Raw genomic sequence first — 22,616 nt, 5'->3', positions numbered from 1 at the left:
AGATCTTTCACTCCACATAATCATTCCTGGTTGAGTAGTGATGCTTCATTACAATTTTAACAGTGCCAATCATCCATGCCAAAAATGTAATTTGAGGGTATGTTTAAACAGGTGGGATGATACCAGCTTTCATCATGAGTCATTTTGTACCCACCTATTTTCCTTGGGACATTCTAAAATGCTTAACGTGAAAAAGCTTAACGTGGTTTACCTAAACAACGATCAATGATCACCAAATTTCTCTCATATTGCTCATAATAACCACTTAACACTGTCAAAAAATCAGAAATTTGGTGATCACTGATCGTTGTTTAGGTACATTAAACCGTTAAGCTTTTTCTTGCAATAGTCTCAATGAAGCAGAAACGCTTAATGTCAGATAACGTCCATAATAATTGGACTTTTGGTTAGATTTTTTGACCGTTTTCAGTGGTTATGAGGAGCAATATGAGAAATGAAAAAAATAAAATAATAAATAAATAAAATGAATGCGTCATTGTACCCAGCACTTCTGAGAATGCACTTCTGAATGCGTCTCTGTCCCCGGCACATTTCAAACCAAACTGACGCCCATGATACCAGCCACGGCACAATGAACACCGCACCATGATTTCTTTATTGTGTGCCGTCCTGCACACACAATGGACACTGACAGTGGTCTATCTGAACTTCGGTTTGCACAATGTTGGCTGTATTTTGAATTCTATCTTCCCTGTTCAGAAACACTTGATGAAATCTGGCCTCATCCGACCCTCCCGGAACTGACAGTTCTCAGGTCTAATGTTGCTGCATAGTGCATATGCAAATCCAATTGCAAGCAAATCACAGTTGCTGCCATTGGTTTGCTGCTGAACAGTAGGAAACATGACCATAAATTGGTCTTCCTTTGGCCTTAGCATCCATGATAAGGCCTGTTCAGTATTGGTGTCTAAAATTGTTGAGAGGCTGTCATAAATGCAAACCTCATTTTTACCAGCAAAGAGGTTGCTTGCTGTCACCCAGTGATTTCACCCTGTGTGTAAAATTTTAACAAATGGCCTGGTCGGAGTACCCACAATCCCTCCTCTTTGTAAAACACTAAACAAAAGAGATGACTGAAATCCATCAATGTCATTGTACTCCCCTGCAAGAAGGTGAGATGCAACATCGATCTCATCACTGCTGAGCCAATGTTGGGGGTGCAGAATGGAGGTAATGGCACTGGCTTTGGGGGTCTGGAGGCAGTTTTTCAGTGGGGTTCTTCCCATGCCAGCGTGGACCACGGTTCATATTGCTTCGCATTTTTAGGTGATGTTGATTTTGCAAAGGGCCAACATCCTTAGGCAGAGGATTATTTTGTGTTAATGTCAATTTAAAAGGAATAAATAAATATAAGACATATTGTCACAAGTTCACAACTCGAATTGTAATCAAACCATAACATTTTGGTAATTACACCAGAAGGTGTAACACTGCATCATACTTGGTGTCACAGCCTGAAAATACACCATTGTAACCATTATGTCCAGAGCACAGTATTTTGACATTTATAATCTGTCACAATATCTTGTGTTTGGTTGCTAGAAGGTAATCTTTTTCTTTTAGAAATTAAAGCAGTTTTACTTTCTATTCATTATTAGGAGTTACGTAATGTTAACACATTTTATAAGGTGTCAAATATATAATCAAGTATGATGAATTTATAACACCAATAAAGAAAATATTGGGTTCTGTCATGTGATACACCTACAGTCATAACATTGTGACAGAAATTACAATAATTAAAAACATAATGGCATCTAGCACATGAATTAACAGATCTTTATTACTGCAGTTAGAAATTGTTACATTTCATAAATAGAATATAAATGAATTAATACCTTTTGGTGTTTTGTGTCAGCAGATTGGATCAGTGTATCTACTGTTGTTTCCTTCAGTGATGTGGCACATGCTTCCACTGCCATCTAAACAAGGCACACACACACAAACATTGACATATTCGGGTCTTCACCTTTGGATACAGTTTTTAAAGTCTGCTTTCATTTCATCTCTGTAAAAACTCAGCATTATCACACTTTGAAAAATGGATAGATTAGAGTTCCTAAAGCTTGTTATATAAATTGTGATGCTAAAGGACAAGAATTGGTTTCCAATGGACTACAACACTGACCCAGAGTTCTCCTTCCAGACTTTTCTCTGGGGTTGTTGTTAGTAGTTCATCTGCCGGGGTCAGCACATGGCCTGCATTTAACCCTCAAACTGTATTCACTTTATAGCCCTTAATTCTGTAATTGTGGACAAATGTGGGCACAGAGGACTCAGATGTGACCCTATTTTTTATTTATTATAAATGTTATATCACTGTCTTCGATAAAATTTTGTCTATCCATTTATGGTGTGTTTTTTTTATTTTGGGGGTATTTTTTAATTTATTTACTTCAAAAAGTACCATATTTTCTATGTAAATTATGCTTATTTTTTTGAGTGTGAGTTTTTGGCATGATGAGAATGTTGTACAGGATCAGCCCTTCATTTGTGTGTATGTTAGATATGCATTGTATTGGATCTATTGATTTATTTTTACAAAAAAACAAGAAGAATGCTCTAAATTACAGTTTTTGCTCTAAATTACATTACTTTCACTTTCACTTTCACCTTCACTGTCACTTTCACTTTCACTTTCACTTTTTCCCATTCATTTCTATGGGTGCCCATTTTTGACCCAAATACAAGATTAAGGATTTTTTTTTTTCACCCACTTAACATTGTAGAATTGAGTCAAAAAAAATTGTGTGTGTTCAGGAGGCAAACTTAGGAAAAGTGGCCAAGTCTTGTACCGCTCAGATCAAGGGAAGTATTTTTTAAAAATAAATCAACATTATTTTGCCCACATTTGTCCAGAATACGGTTTTAGGGTTAAATAACAGCACTCATGCGATCTAATGTATTAGCATTAGGATGTTTTTCTCTCACTTTACTCCATTCAAAATCTGTGTGATGTAATCTTTCGCGTATAAACACCACTAACATTTTGAACAATCTTGCTTATAGGCTGTGTAATGTTTTTAAGGAATGAATAAGTAATTAATTCATGTTTGCAATTATATATGCATGTGCAGTCCAATAATTTTATATCATGTAGTTCATAGTTGTTAAGTGTCAATACTGTATTCATACCTTTTCACCTTTATTTTCATCAGACTGGGTGTCTGTGTGTAGATTTTCTTCCATCATTGACGTGTCACATCCTTCCACTGCAGTCTAAACAAGTCATACAACATACATTTTAATGACGTAATGATATTACTGACAGTCTCTCTCTCTCTCTGTGGTTAATATAGAGATTTAGATGTACAAATCTTAATACAGTATACATTAAGACCTTTTGCACTGCAGTACAAATTACTACAACTACTCACTCAGAACACAAAAGGCACTCATTTGTTGCCGCCTGTAGTAAATTTGTACAACGGACAAAGGGTAACTGCTAGTACTGGAACTAATCATTTGGATGAACACATTCAAAGCACTCAAGTCACTGGGATGAATCAAAATTCTACAACTAAAAGGTTTGGATAGTCTATTGTACTTATCAAGTTTTTTCTGCAAACATTTAACAGTAAATTATGTATTTCATAAGAATTGTTGTTGTGTGGTTTGGACTGTATCATACTAAGTTATAGAATATATTAACATCATCCTATACCTTTTTGGTTTTCTTGAAGGGGAAGACCTTTAGTAGTGGTGATACATAAATGCCTTTCTAGGACCGCCTTCTTTGTTTCCAGCGCTCAACATCTACCCTATGTGTCTACATTTACAAATATGTTTGGAAACATTATTGAAAACATGATTACTCAATAGTTAGCCATAAATTAAACATTTTGGAGACAAATTATTACTCTAACTTTTTTCTTGCGGGTAGAGTCTGAAAACTCCTTCAGCAGGGCATTATGGGATATTTGATAAATATGGACGAAATCATCCAGTCGTGTGAAGCGGCGTCTTTGAAAGCGCACACGTTTCAGGTCCCACTGGCTTTTCTCCATAATGCCTTGAGTTTTGTTGTCATTGGTGTAATTCTAAAAAACAAAATGTACAAAACATACATTACTGTTTTGAAAATGGTCAAAGAGGTATTAAAGATCAGATGCATTGTACAAACAATGAAGCACAGACCTGTACGTGTGTCCAACTGACTACATCGCTCAGATGTCTCTGAGAGATTTTGGTATGCAGGATGTGCTGTTGCTTATGTCTAGCTGTGTTCTTTTCTGCCTCCCACTGGACATTTAAGGAACTGCACTATGTTTATATAGTTTACTTTCGATTTCTCTCAGTGAACGCAGTCAAGAACAACGGGCACGCAGTTTCTATCGGCTATTGATTCCATCGTTTAAACCTTGGAAATATATGTCTGTAAGTGCAATATTTTGCACTAAATAGTGATTTAAAGTGTTTAAGAATTATTAGATCGAGATTATTGCTATATTTTTGTTATAAGCATACTTGATTTGTGTTATTGCTGTGTTGTAGCGTACCAACATGCTAATTTCTCTTCTGTTTGTACATAATCTCATTTGAATATAATTTCTCTGTGTTTATTACTTAAAATTATGTAAAAGGAACCATGTACAAAATCAAACCGTATGTTAAGCTAGATATGTGTTTGTAAATGTGAACAATGTTCATACATATTTTTCTTCTTGTTTGTAGTTTTACAGAAAAAAATATTGAGAAGCGAATCACCAGTAAAGTCACTAAAGTTATGAAGACTGCTTTCTGGAGTTCTTTTTTCAAGTTGTACGCTATCTGTTAAGCCTTTGCTCAAGCTACGGAACTGGTCAGAACAGAATACAGGACCTCTTCCATGGCGGCCCAAATCTCCTGAAATACATTGAATTGGTTTGAATACTTGTATTTTCAGCCTATAATTTATTTATTTTTTGGATTATTTAAATAAAAAAATAAAAAAATATTTTACAGTGTTTCTGTGTTTGTTACACTGTAATTATACATTTAATGACTGAGTAATATTATGTCACTACATGTGCTTATTATAGGATTAGGATTAGGGTTTGGTATGGTTTAAGGTTAGTTGCATTCATTCATTCATTCATTCATGCAAATTGTTAAATATTTGTGTGATGTGCAGTACCCCAGAAAGTAGAAAAGAGCTCCCCTTCGTTTGGACCCCTTGATCTTGACATGGTGTCTTCTGAGGGCAATACTACAGTAGGGGTGCACTGACTGTATGCCTTTGGCAATAACATTTGTCCATTGAAGATCTCTGAATTGATATTGAGTTTGTTTTTTTCTTAGGTCACTCCAGGTTTGGCTATTAATAAAATTAAAAAAAACATGGCAGTTTGTGTCTAAAAAAGAGGTTAGCATCAGCATTACTGTTGTCCGACGTAGTGTCACTGTGTTTGTGCGGGCAAAAACAATACACACACACACACACACACACACACACACACACACACACACACACACACACACACACACACACACACACACACACACACACACACACATGATTCAGGATGATAAAAACAACAATAACAACAACAGAAAAAGACCAAAATGGACAACAAAGATTAACATCTATTGTAAAATCATTTCACTTAATGCAAAAAATAGTGCCTCTAAACATTTAATGGTATGTGTTTATATACTTTAATGCTAATTTTCTCAAGACAATCAAATTAATCAGTCCATTATTTTTTTTTTTAAATATCTGTTTTCAATAAGGATAGTAAAAATGGCCTCCTAGACATCAGATATGAAAATAATCACAACAATATGGAAAACCTTTTCAACAGCATGGTAAAATCCTGCCAATCCTTCTGTGATGGTGAAACGCAAACAAAATAATCTCTTTCTTCATTACTCAAATCACAGTCAGATATCTGGATAGAACTCAACAAATATGACCTCTATGTAATACAATATACAAATAACAGATGATAAATTAAAACAGAAATATCAGATACAAAAGTTATCACCATAACATAAGCAACACGTTAATTGGTTTTCCACAGCATGGTAAAATCATGACAGAGTCACTGGACTGTCTCTGTCGGCACTGATGTCTTGTGTAATCGGTGAAGGTTCCTGGACATTCAAAATACAACAGATGGGCAAACAAATCTTCAACAGGCAAGTTATTACATTCATGCAATTGAAAAAAATAAAAGAGTACACAATCAACTTGTTCAGGGCACAGAGCATTTACAATTGATGTACATGACTAAAACCAAACCTTCTGGGATGGTGAAATACAAACAAAATAATCTCTTTCTTCCTTTCTCAAATCACTTTCAGAGCAGACAGAGCTGTCTAGTGAAGTTTCCTTGAATATTGAGACAGTAGAGGAACAAAAAAATAAATAAGAAAATTATGAAATATCCTAACACTCGTTCTGGACTGTAATTTGTTCATTTCCAGCACATATTTCTTTTTCATTTCCAAACAAAGTGTAATGTATTCTTCTTTTTTTATAATATAATGTTTTATATTTTCTCAAGTAATAGTTTCTTGTTTCAATGTGTGCTGAAGGCATATTAGGGGTATTTAATCTTTCAAATTTCCATGGACCCCCAAATGTGATCATCCTAGTGTGAGGGACCCCATCCTAAAAACCTTTAAAATACAAGTTTTAAAGACATACATCTCTTATAAATATCAAATTTATACACAGAAAAGTTAATATTAAAAATGTACAGTTACTTTATACTACTTTTTATTACTTTGATTATATTCTACTAACTATAGTAAGGTGCTGTTAAATGTATTACTTATTTATTGAGTTATAATGTGTAACCTAATGTTTCTTTCTTTATATTATTCAAAAAACATATTTAATTTGTTTTTAATTTAAATGTACTTTATTTTTATTGAATTTTATTAATAGCTCATTTTAATTTAATTTTAATTTTACATTGTCATTATATAAACAATGAAACTGGTTATCCACATTAAAAGGGAATGTGATGTGCATGTTGTTTTCTTTTATTACCTGCAAGTTTGCAAGACATGCATTTGTAAGTCGAATCCTGTTGGTCGAGGTATTTGGAATTATGAAAAGTATAAAAGTATGAATCTTACAAAGAAATAGAATAAATGAATACATTATAATTTAATAACATTCAGCAAACTATCAACATATGATTTTTTTTCACATTCATTGTAATAGAACTGATATATTCAAAGGACATTGTCAAAAACAAAAGATGATCACTCTTTATGGAACAGTTTATTTTATAATATAGTAAACTACACAACTGGCCTATTTTTAAAATCCAGTGAAGAGACAAATACAATTTGATAACAGTTGGTTAAATAATTTAATGAATAATTTAATGAATCGTTCAGACAAATACACACAATTGCATCATTTGTTGGAAGATGTTATGAGTTTGATATTTAGTACAATAACGCTGTGGAATTCATGTATTTTAAAATGTAACTTTACAATAAATGTTCCAAAGTCTCTCAGTAAAGTTTGTGGCCACTGTGTTTGAAAATATAAAATGTAGGCTTACCTTTCCAAATGTTGAAAAGAAATATACTCTGTAAAGGTAGAAAACCAACATTCAATGTTTATTAGCATTTTTTTATTATTAATGTAATTATTATGAACATAAACTAAACATGATAGTTCAAAATTGTATTTTATTAATATGCCATCTATGAAACAACTAAAATTTCAGTTATTCATAGGCCTATCTAAAGTAGCAATTAAATTAATAAATGTATTAATAATTATTAATTATATTAATTAATCAAAAGTAGTTAATAATTTTAAATAATTAATAGTATCATTTTCAAGTAATGTGTACATGTCATAAAAGCGCACCTGACGATAATGTTTCTACAATCGCTCCATTTCTCAACGCATGGGCTCGCAATCACACGTTTCATTTCATCGAGTCCTCATGTGGCGAGCTATTGCGCAATGACAAACTTGTCATTATTAAACAATGCCACTCATTTTTATATCATTATTGACAATTTATGAATTAAAAATATAAATCAATGCAAATTTAAATGTATTATTGTTCTTGTTTCAAGACTAAAACTACAGGATGAAATGTTCATCTCAGTCTGTGAATTTACCACCCGTTCCTGGGCGCTGTCTCTTCAGCTCCTCACTTTAAAAATGCCCGCGCTTATGACTGAAGAAGTAAATCACCTCAGAATTATAAATTATATAAATCAACGGACAATATAATAATATCCATTTCTGAATACGTAACTCGAATAAACCATATTAGCTGTATGGAATAAACAAGTTTATAGGCAAATTTCAACAAGTTGAACTGTTATCTGTTACATTTTTTCTGACCCATATTCACTTTTTACGAGTAGTTTAGCAAAGCACGCATTAATCAGTCATTGTTAATCATAAAGGAATACCCATGCCCAAATATAGCTATTTATGCATCCATTCAAATTATTGCACATAATTAGCCTAGAACATAATTACTTTCTTTTGCAACTCATGATGGTGGTAATGCAGAAGTATCAAAAATGAAATATAATATGGCTAATGTACATCACAAAATAAAATTAAAAGTATATCCTTGATTGTTGTGATTTTGTTTTAATTTTAAAACATAACTTTTAAGAAAGGGACATACATAAACTAGATCAATTTAAGATTTAGATTAAAAAAATATATATAATACATTTTTGAAGTACATCCAGTAGTGTCTGCTGAGCGTTGGTCATGCTGTAACAAATTCATGTAGGCTACATAGTTATTTGGTAAAATTATGTCTTTATAAAGTTTAGTTATAAATGTAAGTGCTTTATAAGTTTAAAGGGCCACAAATGGCAATTTTATCATATGACTTTATATTAAACAGATAATGTCAATAAAAAGGCAGCTTTAGTGAAATAATAAAAGACCATGAATTCTTGGTGAATGTGCTGATTTAGCATTTAGCTGATTTAATGCACTGCTGTCACTTCAAATAATGTGTCACAATCACCAGCTGGAGAGCCCATGATCTCCACCAGAGTGACTCCTCCCGTCTCCTTTGTTTTCTGATCACTTCATTTCCCATAACCCATTGCGTGGACTCATTAGGCTTGATTACTTCCAGTTGTGTGTCATTACCCTGTTTTTCACTCAGTCTTTGCAAAGTCTTGTTAGTGTCGCACTACATTTCTAAGTGTTATTCTGGTGTTCTGTGTCATGTTTTTTTAATCTTTTTTCAAGTTTCCTGGATTCCCCTGCTTGCCTGTGTTTTCTGCCTCATTGTTTTTTGTATTAAACACAACCCTGACTCTTTTTGCTTTCATTTTAAAAATATGATACATAAAAAAAACATTATAATATTGATCATTAAAACTGACATTTAGCAAAAAGAGACAGGGTTGTGTCATTTTATTTGATTAAATGTGTAGGCTACATACAGTGAAGAGAATGTAGGCAACGTATAATAAAATATTTTATATGTTTTAAATATATAAAATAAAAAGACATAACCTTTTTTGTTAAATGTCAGTTTTAATGATCAATAATAGCCATTATAAAAGTATAAGTAGCCTAAAAGGTATAATTCAATTCAATTCAATTCAAATTTATTTGTATAGCGCTTTTCACAATACATTTTGTTTCAAAGCAGCTTTACAGAAAGTGCATTTCAGAAATGTACATAGAAAAATACAGTTAGTTAATCATGTATTAATTTAGGGCATAACATATCGCCAAGTTAAATAGACTAAATATATAAAGCTATGAAACTTAAGTTTGCCCTCAGCCAAAACGTTTTGCCAGGGAACAAATTATATATTAATGAGACAAATAAAAAAAATAAAAAAATCGCCCGTTAGATATACACAAGACGATTTATATCTCATGTTAAACCACTAGACTGGAGACATCCGAGCCAGCGGCAAACGTCAGCAGCACTAGCCGAGGGAAGGCTGTTGTCGGCGGGGTACATGAGCCCCAAACATCCGATTGCCTGGATCTCACAACTCCGAAAACGTCAGATAAAATTTTCAAATAGGCGCTATCTTTATAAATAAACCAAAGATTCGAGCTTTAAACAACTACATTCTCGCCTGAAAAACTCTTAAAACTACATTTCGTCACACAATTACAGCAGTATTTTTAAATTACGCGGGGTTTCTCCTCTGCTATTGACGCTTGCTGGTTGGTGTGAGATGCATTCTGGGATACCTGGCTGTCTCAAGTCCGCACAAGTCACCTCTCGATGCATCCTCTGTAAAAGGGGCGGATCAAGAACACATCCGGGGATTTGAACTGTACTTCGCTAGATGTGAACTTTGAATTGGAACAGTACTTGGGCAGCGACTGATGACGTTTCACAAGTCCACAAGAACACAAGTACAGACAAGAACGCATATTGAGAAACGGCCAAAGCTTCATTCAGCATTGCTCACTAGTGACACCTAGCTACCCCCCCCCCCCCCATTTATTTCATTTATTTATAAATAAAAATATTTATTTATTTTGTACTCACTGTTAATGTCTGTAACATTTAATTTGCATAATAAAAAGACATGAGCAGACATTTGTCCATTACCTGTGTATAATATAAAATATGTATCTTTCTCTGTCTGAATTTACTTGTGCAGAGTCACACACACAGTTAAATTAATTATTCATAAATTGTTTGGATAGTGACAGTATGAACAGCAACAGTGACACTGTGTTGAGTGCAGTGCTTATGGTGGAGGGAGTGTAATAAAGTAAACTGCAACAGAATAGTCTGGAAGGAAGGATTACAATAGATTTTTATTGAGGAACAGAATTGTTTCAAGTGTGTTGGGATTTAGACGATTCCTCTTCTTGGACAAAATCTCTCCAGTCTTGGAAAATATCCTTTCACAAGGAACAGAGGATGCAGGGGAACATAAAAATGCCAGTGAAGCTGGTATAAATGAGGATACCGATGCTTCTGTTGAGCCCAGACAGGGGATGATTTCCTCTTTCTCGCTGGCTCCATTACCAGGAAAAAGGAAGAGGTCACAAAAAGCAAACAAATCCAAAAGGGCAATCCAAATCAAAAAGCAGTCCAGATCCAAAAATCCAGAGCAATCCAAATAATCTTATCTAATTAATACAACAAGACTATAATATAGCTACTATAATTAATAATAACAATATACTATAACTATTCTAACCTGATAATGTAGTAATATACAGCCCTAATACATATATGACACAATAACGACAATGACAATGATAGTTATCTAACTCTCTGACACTACTAGAACTGCTTCTACTACTCCTGCAACACCCACAAGGTGGCGCGAGTTTCAAACCGCCTTTTATCCGGAAGCGACACTCGGACTGAACCAGGGGGGTAATCGAGCGCTCGATTTCCGTACCACCCCCGGCGGCCGTCATTGGCTAACAAGCCTTTACCTGCTGTTAGCATCCCATTGACTCCCATTCATTTTGGCGTCACTTTGACAGCGAATAACTTTACATCTGAGGCGTTTAAAGACTCCATTTGTCCATTGTTTATTTCTAAAGAAACACGACAATGTATAAAAGGCTCCATTACCTTGTATCTTACGTTATGGCCCCGTAGAAGCAGTTTTTGTAAAAGTAGGCTAACGATTGCGTCATAACCACGCGACTCTCTGGAAATTACCGTATAGACAGGAGGAGAAGCTCGCAGTCAATCGGGGGGACGTGGAGGCATAAAGTCCGATAAAGTCAAGGGAGAAGCCCATAGAGAGTATGCTCCTAGCTCATGGACAGCTCCTACTCACACTCTCCGTCTCTGCGAGATTCGGAAGGGAATGGTTCAGATTTCGCTTGGCACAACTACTAGAAAACTTACAACTGTCAGGCAGGCTGCTCACGTCACATCTACGTCGTCAAGCTCAGTTTGAGTCTGCGCAGTACGCTCAGCCATCAGGAAGTGAGGGCTTCTAATTTGCTTCACTTCTCTCCGTTGAAACCTATGGGGTCGCTGTGTCCAGTTTATATACTGTCTATGGACCGAACCGATGACGTATCCACACAAACAGAGGCCTCGTTTGTCATTAGTCACGTGATTTGCACATTAATAACACAAGCCTCGAATCGCGGCTTCATCTGACACGCCCATTTTTTCTTGACACAAGCTCCGACGCCTCAGTTCAAATGTCACATCACTAGTAACTGGTGTCTCATGTTGTCAGATCGTTGTGGCTTCCCCAGTGTGTGTTCCCTGTTCCGTGCTCGTCTCCTTGATCCTTCTTGATCCTCGTCGTCTTCCTGGATTCCTGCATTGCTTCACTGAGATCACCGATCACCATTCACCACCACTGGGTTGCCTGTAGTGGTGGGCAGATCGAGGCTTCGTGAATCAAATGTGCCATATTGTGTCGAGGCTTCGAAACAATCCGACACCCGTCTCAACGGTGACACCTAGTGGTCACTTGCAGGTGTTGATCTGAAACAACCTTGACAACGAGCCATTAAAAATTTGTTTTTTTATTATTGTATTTTTCTAATATGTGAAGCTTGTAACCTGTAGGCTCCTCACTGTGCATAATGTTATTTTGGTCATGAAAAATGAATATTAATAAAAGAAACCAAGCCACAATGTCTCACTTTTTTATAGATTTTTTATTCAAAAATATTAATTTCTCTGCTGTGGAAGGACTTAGCCTACTTCTTTTTTTACAGATAATTTCTCCAGCCTTTGAAAAAATCCTCTCACAAGGGACACTTGTTGCTGGCATACAAAGACATTTTTTAGCAAGGACATACAAATAATTATATTTCAAACAATGCATATCTTGCTTAGATGGCCCAGCAGTGTCAGTACTGCTACCATCCTCTGCACCCTGCAAAATGGCAGGATGAGTGCTCCTCAAATGGCGCATCATGGATGATGTATTGTTGCAGTAGGCTAGCTGCCGATCACAATACATACATCTCACTTTATTTGGGGTTTCCAAATGGAAATACTCCCACACCACAGATGTACGGCATCTCTTCTGTGAAGCCTCCATTTTTATTTATCTATCTATCTCTTAATCTATCTATGTGTCTATATGTATCTATCTATTAATCTATCTGTCTATATATATTTCTATCTATGAATCTATTAATGTATCACTGCATGTATACTCTGTCTGGCTCTAGCCTACCAGTCAATGTGTACATTTAAAATAAGCCTAAATATAACTAAACAAATCGCACTATAAATGTCACTATATCACCAAAAATCTGCTATCTCAAAATCAAACTCCTCTCACAAAAACCCACGAGGTCAAGATGCATTGACTTCACTTTTATACAGATGTGCGATTGTGTGGTCTGTTCCCAACCCTGTCAATCAAACACTGATTCAGCGGACCATGCCACCTGTCGAAACACTTGTGAAACACTCCGGAGCTTCATTTAGCCGTAGTCACGTGACATGGGTGTTTTGAATCACGCTTCGGATCAGGAAATATTGACGATGGGTCCTGTCTCGACTTTTTGACTCTTTTAGAATCGCCTTTGACCGCTTCAGAGTGGCTGTCTATGGGCATGCACGAACATGTCCTTAAAACAACCCTTACCGTTCGTTTTCAAAACTGTGCAACTCACCGAGTGGTTAGTGGTGTTCGTTGATGATTAAAAACAAGTAGCGTAGCGAAATACAGTTTCTGTCGTGTTTTATTTGTCATTTTGTAAAATCCCATTGATTTCTGTTGGAGGACTCATTGCTCGTTGATATTACTGCGCTACCAGAAACGGAAAAGGGGGGTGTTTACATTTGGTTGTAGTCTTTTTGCTCAGTTCTCCGTCTCTCAGAAGGCTAGCGTGAGCAGAGCAACCATAGATATGAGATCAACTGTGCAACTGTGCTCTATGCGCTAGACACCGAGTTCCGTACAGCGTCCTTGTACGGCAAAGTGGTTGTCGCCATCAAGTGGTCGGGAGTGTGCTAACGCTTCAGACTCAAATATCGAGCGGAAGTTTATACGCGTTGTGAGGTATCTGAAAAAATAGTTCCACTATAACAAATAACACGGATTGAAATCATACATTGCGCCGATATATTTGTTTTTAATCATCAACGAACACCACTAACCACTCAGTGAGCTGCACAGTTTTGAAAACGAACGTTAAGGGTTGTTTTAAGGACATGTTTGTGCATGCCCCTAGACAGCCACTCTGAAGCGGTCAAAGGTGATTCTAAAAGAGTCAAAAAGTCGAGACAGGACCCATCGTCAACATTTCTGTGTCCACCACTCTACACTGTAAAAACTAAAGGAGCCTCAAATATCCTGTCGGATACTCAAGGAACTTAAAAATGTAATTTAGGTGCCTCAAAGCTCTTTCTCCTATAGTAGGGTTACTGGAGGAGCATTGACAATCTTTGAGGTTCTTGCTGGAACTTATGGGATCCTTTAAGCACTTTGTATTTAGTTCAGAGGTTCTGGAGTCACCTTTTCATTACTATGAGACCTCGAAGTGCTTTGGGGGAAAATAGAGGAACTTGAATGCGATAAAAGGGTTATTGGAAGATCTTTTAACATTTAAGTGGTTCCTGGAAGATCTCTTATGTTAAAGCCAGCATCTGGAGGAACCCAATGGTTCAGTGAGGCCAGAATGAGATTATTATTATCCTATTATTATTATTATAGGCTACTTAAGTTTGATTCAGTATACATACCCAGGTGAAAAAGACGTACAATTAAAAATGTACTTGAGTGTGTTTTTAGTAGGCCTACAATACAAATATACTTTAATGCATTTTTAATACATTTAACAGTAGCCTACGTCTTTTTCACCTGGGTAGCTTACATTTATTTAGTATCTATAGGCCTATTTTATTGATTAATTTAAACCTTAAACAACAACACTAAATTATAAGAATATTAATAATAAGAATGAATTAATTATTATTGAATAAATAATAGTTATAAAATAATAATTTTTACCTACTTCTTCATAAATTATTATTTGAAGAAGAAGAACCAGGAGGAGAAAAGTTTTATTCTGTCACGAAACTGCTGCTATTCCTCTGCTGTCATCGCTTCAGTTCCTCGCGCAACTCGCGCGCAACAAAGCTCAGCTGATCCACGTCATCGGGTAACGGCTCCTCTCATCAAAGCTTCCGCCGTTTGTTCGGCTCTCCTTTACAAGGTTTGTAAACTCGCCAAATAAATATAAATACAGAGTCTACTCACTATATTCAAACACACACATATATATAAACTAAATTTATTATACATTACTACGTTTTTACAGTGTTTACCACTCGTTTATTGCACAGTATCTGGTATGAAGGTTTTTAGCCGCGATGCTAACTACGTTGTAAGTTAATGAACAAATGGAAATTATTGACTTATTGTCTTAGATTGATTTAACGTTAGTCATTCAATTCAACATATTCTGTAAAACTGTGTCTTCAAATTGCTGATAATAGCCTAACTAATTTAACTGATTCCTGTCCTCATTGGCGTTTGTTATGAATAACAAAAGCAGGTTAATATAGTTTGGTCTGTTTTTGTTTAGCCTAGCTTTACTTACTACAGGTGCCCTCATTCTCTCAAATACCATTTTAAAGCCATTTACTGGCCAATAAATATTTTGTTGTGAATAATCAGCTTTGTTCTTTTGTTTCCCCAGAACAACCAGTACATTTCTAAAATAATCTGAACATTTCAGAGGCAACATTGAATTACAGTAAGTTACCTATACACCACATGCAAGTACTTTATTACTATGAACTTTCTCTGTGTGAAATTGTATTGTTTGACTGTGTACTTTTTTAATCAGTTATACTGAATTATAACTTCAAGTTTAGTCTTTTTCGACAAAAAAATGGAAAAAGCTATTATATGGCTTCATAAGACTTACAACACAACCCATAACACAGGAGTTGTGAACTCATAGATTATTTTTAGGATCTTTTCTGGGACATTTTTGGAGCTTAACCATTTTTACATAAATTGTTGCATTGAATTGAACTACACAAGTGTACATAAGAATGGTGTGAATGAATTACACAATTTTTTTATGCTTGTGTTTCATGCAGTGATATTGAATGGTGACGGGTTGCATTTTGCCTGAGATCTGCTTTCGGGTTCCACAGACAGAAAGTCAAACAGGTTTGGAACGTCACAAGGCTGAGGAAATTATTTAAATTTCACAACTATCACTTTAATAACCTTACTAACAGTAAATTTTGTACTTTGCAGGGATCTCGGTAAGCTGAAATACAAGTTTGATCAAGAATAAAAATCCTCCTGTAGACCCGAAAATCACTGAAGTGTCTGGACCATCCACCAGAAAAGAGGAAAAACAAACAGAAAATGAAGCTGATGCACCTTTTCACTTTTCTAACTCGTTAAGTACCTCACGTGTCCCTTGTGAAGATTTTATAATTGATTGCATTTTATGTTGCAGTGAGTAAAGGTGCATCACATTTGTGAATTTCGTGAAATTACACAGGCAAAAAGGTCCATTGACCATTGTCAGCAATGTAGTGACGTAATGTATGAAGCACCACACAAAATTGCTGATCGTGTGGATTCTTATTGAAATGACTGAATTCACCAGTGAACATTCACAGAACAACAGATCATTTTACTGCACCTTAACTCTGGAAAAATGGAAAATCTTTTCTGCTTGTTGTGACATAAGGAATACTGTTTCCGGGTCGAAGCCTCTACTTCTACTTCCTCTATCTTGTTTCTAGATATTGAGAATACTCAACAACCATTTATGGGAACTGTTGATTCAAGTCACACATTTAAGCTTTTCAAAAGCCATAGTGTACATTACAGTCTCCAGTCTCACGGCATCCCAGACTTCAACATTTTATGATTCAACATTTTATGGATAACTAACCATCTGAGATTTCGGAATAGAGATAAAGGTTAGGATCATAATTTTCAGGAATATTACAGCACACTGAGTGTATATTAGCACTGTTTGTTTTTGGCATCTGATAGAGCTTTTGGACTTGGAAACAGTGGCGTCAGACTTAAGTGAACTGAAACATGTTTTAAAATTAAGTGAAGATGGACATTTTTAATTAGTCAAAATTTGAATTTTTTACATTGATTTATTACTTGGAACATGTTTTTTCCATGCATTTTGTTGAGATGTCTTTTCTTGTGTAGCCTATTGTATACACATGGTTGATTATTCATGTTACTTATGTATTATACTATTATAATTTTTTTTTGTGTATTCATTGATTTTAATCTATTACTAGTTTTTTTTATCCAAGTGCATGGAAGTGTATTAAAATGGATCTAAAATATGTAATAAACAATTCTTATTTTGTATTTGGTTCAGTTTGTTTATTATAATAGAAGTTAATGGTGGTAACCATAGTAACAACATGAAATTAATTTAATACAAATAAAATAAAATTGAAATTTGGTTCCTGGAGGCACCCACAGTGGTTCCACACAGTGCCTTATATAAGAGTTCCTCAGGAAACCTGTGTGGTTCCTCAGAGAACCGCCCCTTTTTAAAGGGTGCCTAGAGGATCTACAGACGGTTCCGCCGGTGTGGCAAAGTGAAGAACCCCAAAAGGTTCCTCCAGGCACCTTTTATTTTTACAGTGTAGTTCATCCATAACAAACTACAAAATAGACTCAAGGTGTTAAATACCAGAATTATCCTTTAAGTTTATGCTTACAACCAGGATTTGGTGCTGGTTATTTACCTATCATTTCCCTCTTTAAGGATAAGTTATGTGTAGGGTTAGGGTTTCTGGACAGGAATTGTGTTCCAAGAATATGTCCTGCTTGAAACCACAGCAAAGATTTTTACATACAGCAACTCAAAATGTATCTCAGCCAAATATTCAGTTACGTTCCAAGACCATAAAAAAAAATTCTCAATCAGACACTCTGCCAACATGTACAACATAAGTTAACTGACTGTAAGAGCTAGTGCACGTCTGTGTTTGTGCTGCACAGTACACACAGTGGCGCAAAAAGTGGGTATGCGCTATATGCGGTGCATAGGGGCGCACCATGGGGGCGCCAAATCGATGGTCAAAAAATAAATAATAATACTAATAATTTTTTGGGTATTTTCTATATGTAGCTGCTGTTGTCCGTTTCTAAATAATTTCTGCATTTCCTCAATGTTATATAACATCTTAGAGGACTGATGCTGCGTTCACACCGGACGCGAATAGCGCGTCAAATTCGCGCCTGCCGCGTCTAGTTTGACGCTTGACCACTTTGTGTTAATTCGCGTGTCTAACGCGCGTAAAAACAAAAGTTTGAAGCGAAATTTACGCGCGTCAGAGGTGAAAGTTTTGGCGGCCATCTTTTTTAGATGTTTATCGAGCATTAGCGTTAGCATTAATCGAGAGAGTCACCGCTCGTATATGCTCTGGAGAGCAGAAACAGCTGCGTAGGGGACATCGTCGCTGTACTCGGGTCCACCAGACCCTCCGGAGGGTTTCAGGAGTTTCACAATTTGCTCCAGGAGCTAGGTTTGGTGGACCTAACGGTGAGGACGCTGACGAGGACAGCGTAGGCCGTATAAGGCCTCGGCCTCGAGTGGTCTATGCCTGTCGAGCCCGCGCTCTACAGCCCGGCGCGAGGTTCACCCTCGCCCGCACCCACCTAATCTGTCATTTATTTTTGTTTTGATAATAAATGGAGCCAGCCTCCAAAAGTGAAACCTGTCCTGTGATTTTTGTTTTTATACACTAAATTGTGTTTGTTGTCTTTACACTAGAATAATGATGTTTCATATAATCTAGAATAGATATGGAATAAATAGCATTCAATACAAAATGAGTATCTCTCATATATTGAAATCGAGTTTTTATGTGAAAGATTTGCTTTGTTGTGCATTTTAGTCATATTACAAAATAATTTATTGAGGCCAAACATAAAATAACATTATAAACTGTCACTTCACCACGTGACAGCAGCAAGCAGGCTCCTGATTGGTTAACGCGGCGCGAATTGACGCAGAAGTTCAGATTTTTCAACTCGGGCGGCAGACGCGAATTCGCGTCAAACACGAGAATGCACAAATAGCACTACATAAAACATTCGCGCGTAACGCGCTTAACGCGCCAGACGCTCAATTCGCGCGAACTTGACGCGCGAATGAGGCGTATTCGCGTCTACCGCGCCGCGCTCTACGCCTCATTCGCCCCGCAGGAATTTTTTACGCGCGTAACGCGTCTTTGCATTGACTTAACATTGAAATCACTCGCGCCTGACGCGCTATTCGCGTCCGGTGTGAACGCACCATAACAGGCTAGAGTTGTCACAGTGTCTGGTTTGTGTTCCCTGGGTAAACACTAGAGGTCCCCTTCCCTCACGGTGTCACTCACTCATGAACTGCAATTCCCACAATCCTGTCTGTACTCATCACTGTTCATTACACCCAGCTGTTCCCCATTATCAGTGTTAGTTTCTGTGTGTATAAAAACCCTGTCTGTGTTAGTGTTTGTTACGGAGTCCTTGTTTAGTTCACACCACTTCCTGAGGTCAGTCTTGTGTGTTCCTGTTTGTTTCTTGTTTTTGGATTACGTATATGGATATTGACCTATTGCCTGGACTAGATGTACGAATACGGATTACCCTTAAATAAAAGCTGCATTATTGGATCTACTTTTGTCTTTGTGTGTGCGATCGTGACAAGAGTAGGCGCCCTGTGTGAGTGTGAGTGTGAGTGTGAGTGTGTGAGAGTCTCATTGGTCTGTCACTGATCGTCAATGTCAGAATATTTGAGATGACCAATCAAATCAAAGTGGGCGGGCTTTGTGTTCATAGAAGCTGCTGAGCGCCACTTTTAGCAGAGCGACTCAACGCTTCAGTTTATGGTCCGTGAGGTGATAAGAAAAATTAACAAAGCCGTTTTCATCATGTTAGGCACAAGATTAATAATGAATGTGTACATATTGAGAATTAATATAATACAATTTGTAGCCTTCAGCAAAAAAAAAAAAAAAAAAAAAGCTCAGCTTTAGGAGGGGAAGAGACAGGGCAAGATGAGGAGACTGAGAGAAATGAGGAGAGACCAGGTATTGACATATCTACTGCCCGCTAACATGGTTTTAAAGCTATTTCTTAAACTTTTTATGCCCTTCAAACATCTTGAAATGCACATATCAGAGAAATAACAAAATTTTACTCCCTAACAACCTCAAATTTAGGACCTCTTTGATTTTAAAGCCCTGTCTACGGCCCTGAATTAGGCATAAGATCAGTAATGAATGTGTACATATTGTGAAGGAATTTAATAAACTTAGTTACTAGATTTCCTAGTAGCTTTCAGTAAATGAATGCTTCAGAGAAAATTATTCGTAAATCAACCTATCAATTGACCCTATGTTTACTTTCTTCACTGACAGACAAACGTGAAAAGCCTATATCAGCCTATATCACTCAAAGCTCAGCTTTAGGAGGGGAAGAGACAGGCCAAGAGAAAAACAAAGAGAAAAAGAGTGTGATGCTGATCTGATGAGGAGAGAAAAATAATCAGCTGCCCACATGCTTTTAAAGCTATTGTTATCCAATTTTTTTGGCTTTCAATCTTAAAATGCACATATGTAGATCAGAAAAATCTAACTTTTCTCAGAATCCCCCTAACTAGCCTACCTCACATTCGGGACCTCAGTGATTATAAAACCCTGAAATATGTATGTCAATGACACTAGTTAATAGTGAGCATTAGACCCTAAACTAAAGTGTTAACTTTTTTTTTTTTTTTTTTTTTTTTATCCCATGGTTATTGGTCATATTTTTCAATTGTCTTCTGTTTTTATAATTCTTTTTTATACAAAACTATGTAATTTATTTTGATTTAAAGGGGTGTTTGCCAAAATTGTTGCTGCATACCCCTCTGACACTGGGTAGTTGCGCCCCTGCACACACACGTTGCATACTGTGCCATATCGCAAATTATTTTGCGATGTAATCGGGCCATATTTGCTATGTCATTTGTGGGCCACTTTAGGTTCACATTCAGATTCACAGTGATTACTGTCCCTCATCTTTGCCAAAACTGGCCCAGTTATGTTTTAAGATAACTGGGCCACATTTGCTGCAACATATGTGGGCCATATTTGGTTTACACCCAGATTAGTCATTGTCGATTGTGCCACATTTTTGCCATAGGTGGCCCACATTTGGTTTGTGATATTTGGGCCATATTCATTATTTATCATATGGACCACTTTAGGCTCACATTCAGATTACACATTGCCATGAGTGCCGCATCTTTGCCTAAAAAGGATTTAAAATATTTGGGCCATATTTGCCATTTTACATGCGGGCCACTTCAGGCTCACACACATTTAGTCCGGGCCATAGGAAGGCCTGCAGTGCCGCATCATTGCCTGAAGTGGCCCACATCCGTCTGCTATCTGAGGAGCGAGTGAAACACACACAAATGCTGTTAACTGGTAAACATGTTTAGTCGGTCTGTAGAGGAGAAGAGACTTCATCCACAGAACAAAGACAATATACAGTAGATCTGTGCATCAGCAACACACACACATAACTAACTTCATATACAATAAAACAATAACAATAAAGATATTCTGTGTACAAAATGTAAGAGAGATAACGTAAATTTTTAAAAGTTACATGTAAACTTTATATCTTTTGAAACATTTATGTGCTATTCTTGACAATCACGTTCATGATAAGACATATTTTATTAATTATGGATGAGTTCAATCCAAACATTATTATATTTGCAGGCCTGATACTGAAGATTTCTGCTGACACTCATCTGAGCTTCTTCCTCTGTTCCACCTTTAATTACAACTAAACCATCATTTGCCTGAATAATAAACCAACATGAATCATTGAATATCACATGTTTCTAATACACATGCTAACACACACGCTGCTTTATTTAATTGTGAAGTCACATTTATTTCTCCTCAAAGACAGTAGTGAGACTCTTCTGTGGATCACCTGATGGTTTCTGCTCCTCTCATGATCATTTCATAGATTTAAACCATGATGTAAACAATCCACTGACGTTGGTCAATAGATCTTCATCTTCTCTGTAAAGTGGAACAGAAGAGAAAACAATCAGTGTTCAGAACAAAGTGCAAATTATTATATTTCAATTGAGGGCTTGAGACGAAGAACCATATAAGTCCATATTTTACATTTTTGAATAATAAGTTTTTTTTTTATTTGGACTCTGAATATTATATTATTTTTTTTATTTATTTTTTACTTGAAGATAGACAACAAAAGCTTCCCAATTCTAATGAGATAAGATTTTTTTGTATCAATCTTAAAAATAAAAAGTTAGAGTAATTTACATTTCTGGAATGTGGAAGAACAGTATATGTCCAGTTGATGTGGAATAACAGTATAAGTCCAATTCATCATATCACTTTAAACCACTGGAGATTTGATTCCTTTATCTTAGTTTTAATACAGTAACAGAACCTTAAAGAAAAAATTAAGCATTTCTTTCTTTCAATTTCTTTTATTTTTTGCCAACGTAAATCACAGAACAAAAACGTGGACAATACGGTACGAACAATGAACAATATAGGCCTACTTATAGTACAGAAAATAAACGTCAGTACAAACAATAAACCGTACATACTTACAATAAACAATACATACAAACAATAAACAGTAATAACGGTAAACAATACATATTTACAATACAGACATACATCATCATCATT

General features: G+C 36.0%; 1 protein-coding gene across 1 annotated transcript in view; it reads right to left on the bottom strand.

The window, feature by feature from the left end:
- The window catches only part of LOC309501909 (NACHT, LRR and PYD domains-containing protein 3-like), a gene marked incomplete at its 3' end in the record, with an annotated part of 371,524 nt that overhangs the window by 209,942 nt on the left and 138,966 nt on the right, over positions 1 to 22,616 (bottom strand). The window lies entirely within an intron of this gene.

This window comes from Leuciscus leuciscus (genome assembly GCF_965113295.1).
Source record: "Leuciscus leuciscus genome assembly, chromosome: 6".
Lineage (NCBI taxonomy): Eukaryota > Metazoa > Chordata > Actinopteri > Cypriniformes > Leuciscidae > Leuciscus > Leuciscus leuciscus.
Note: the sequence above shows the minus strand (reverse complement) of the source record. Positions and strands in the feature narration are given on the sequence as shown.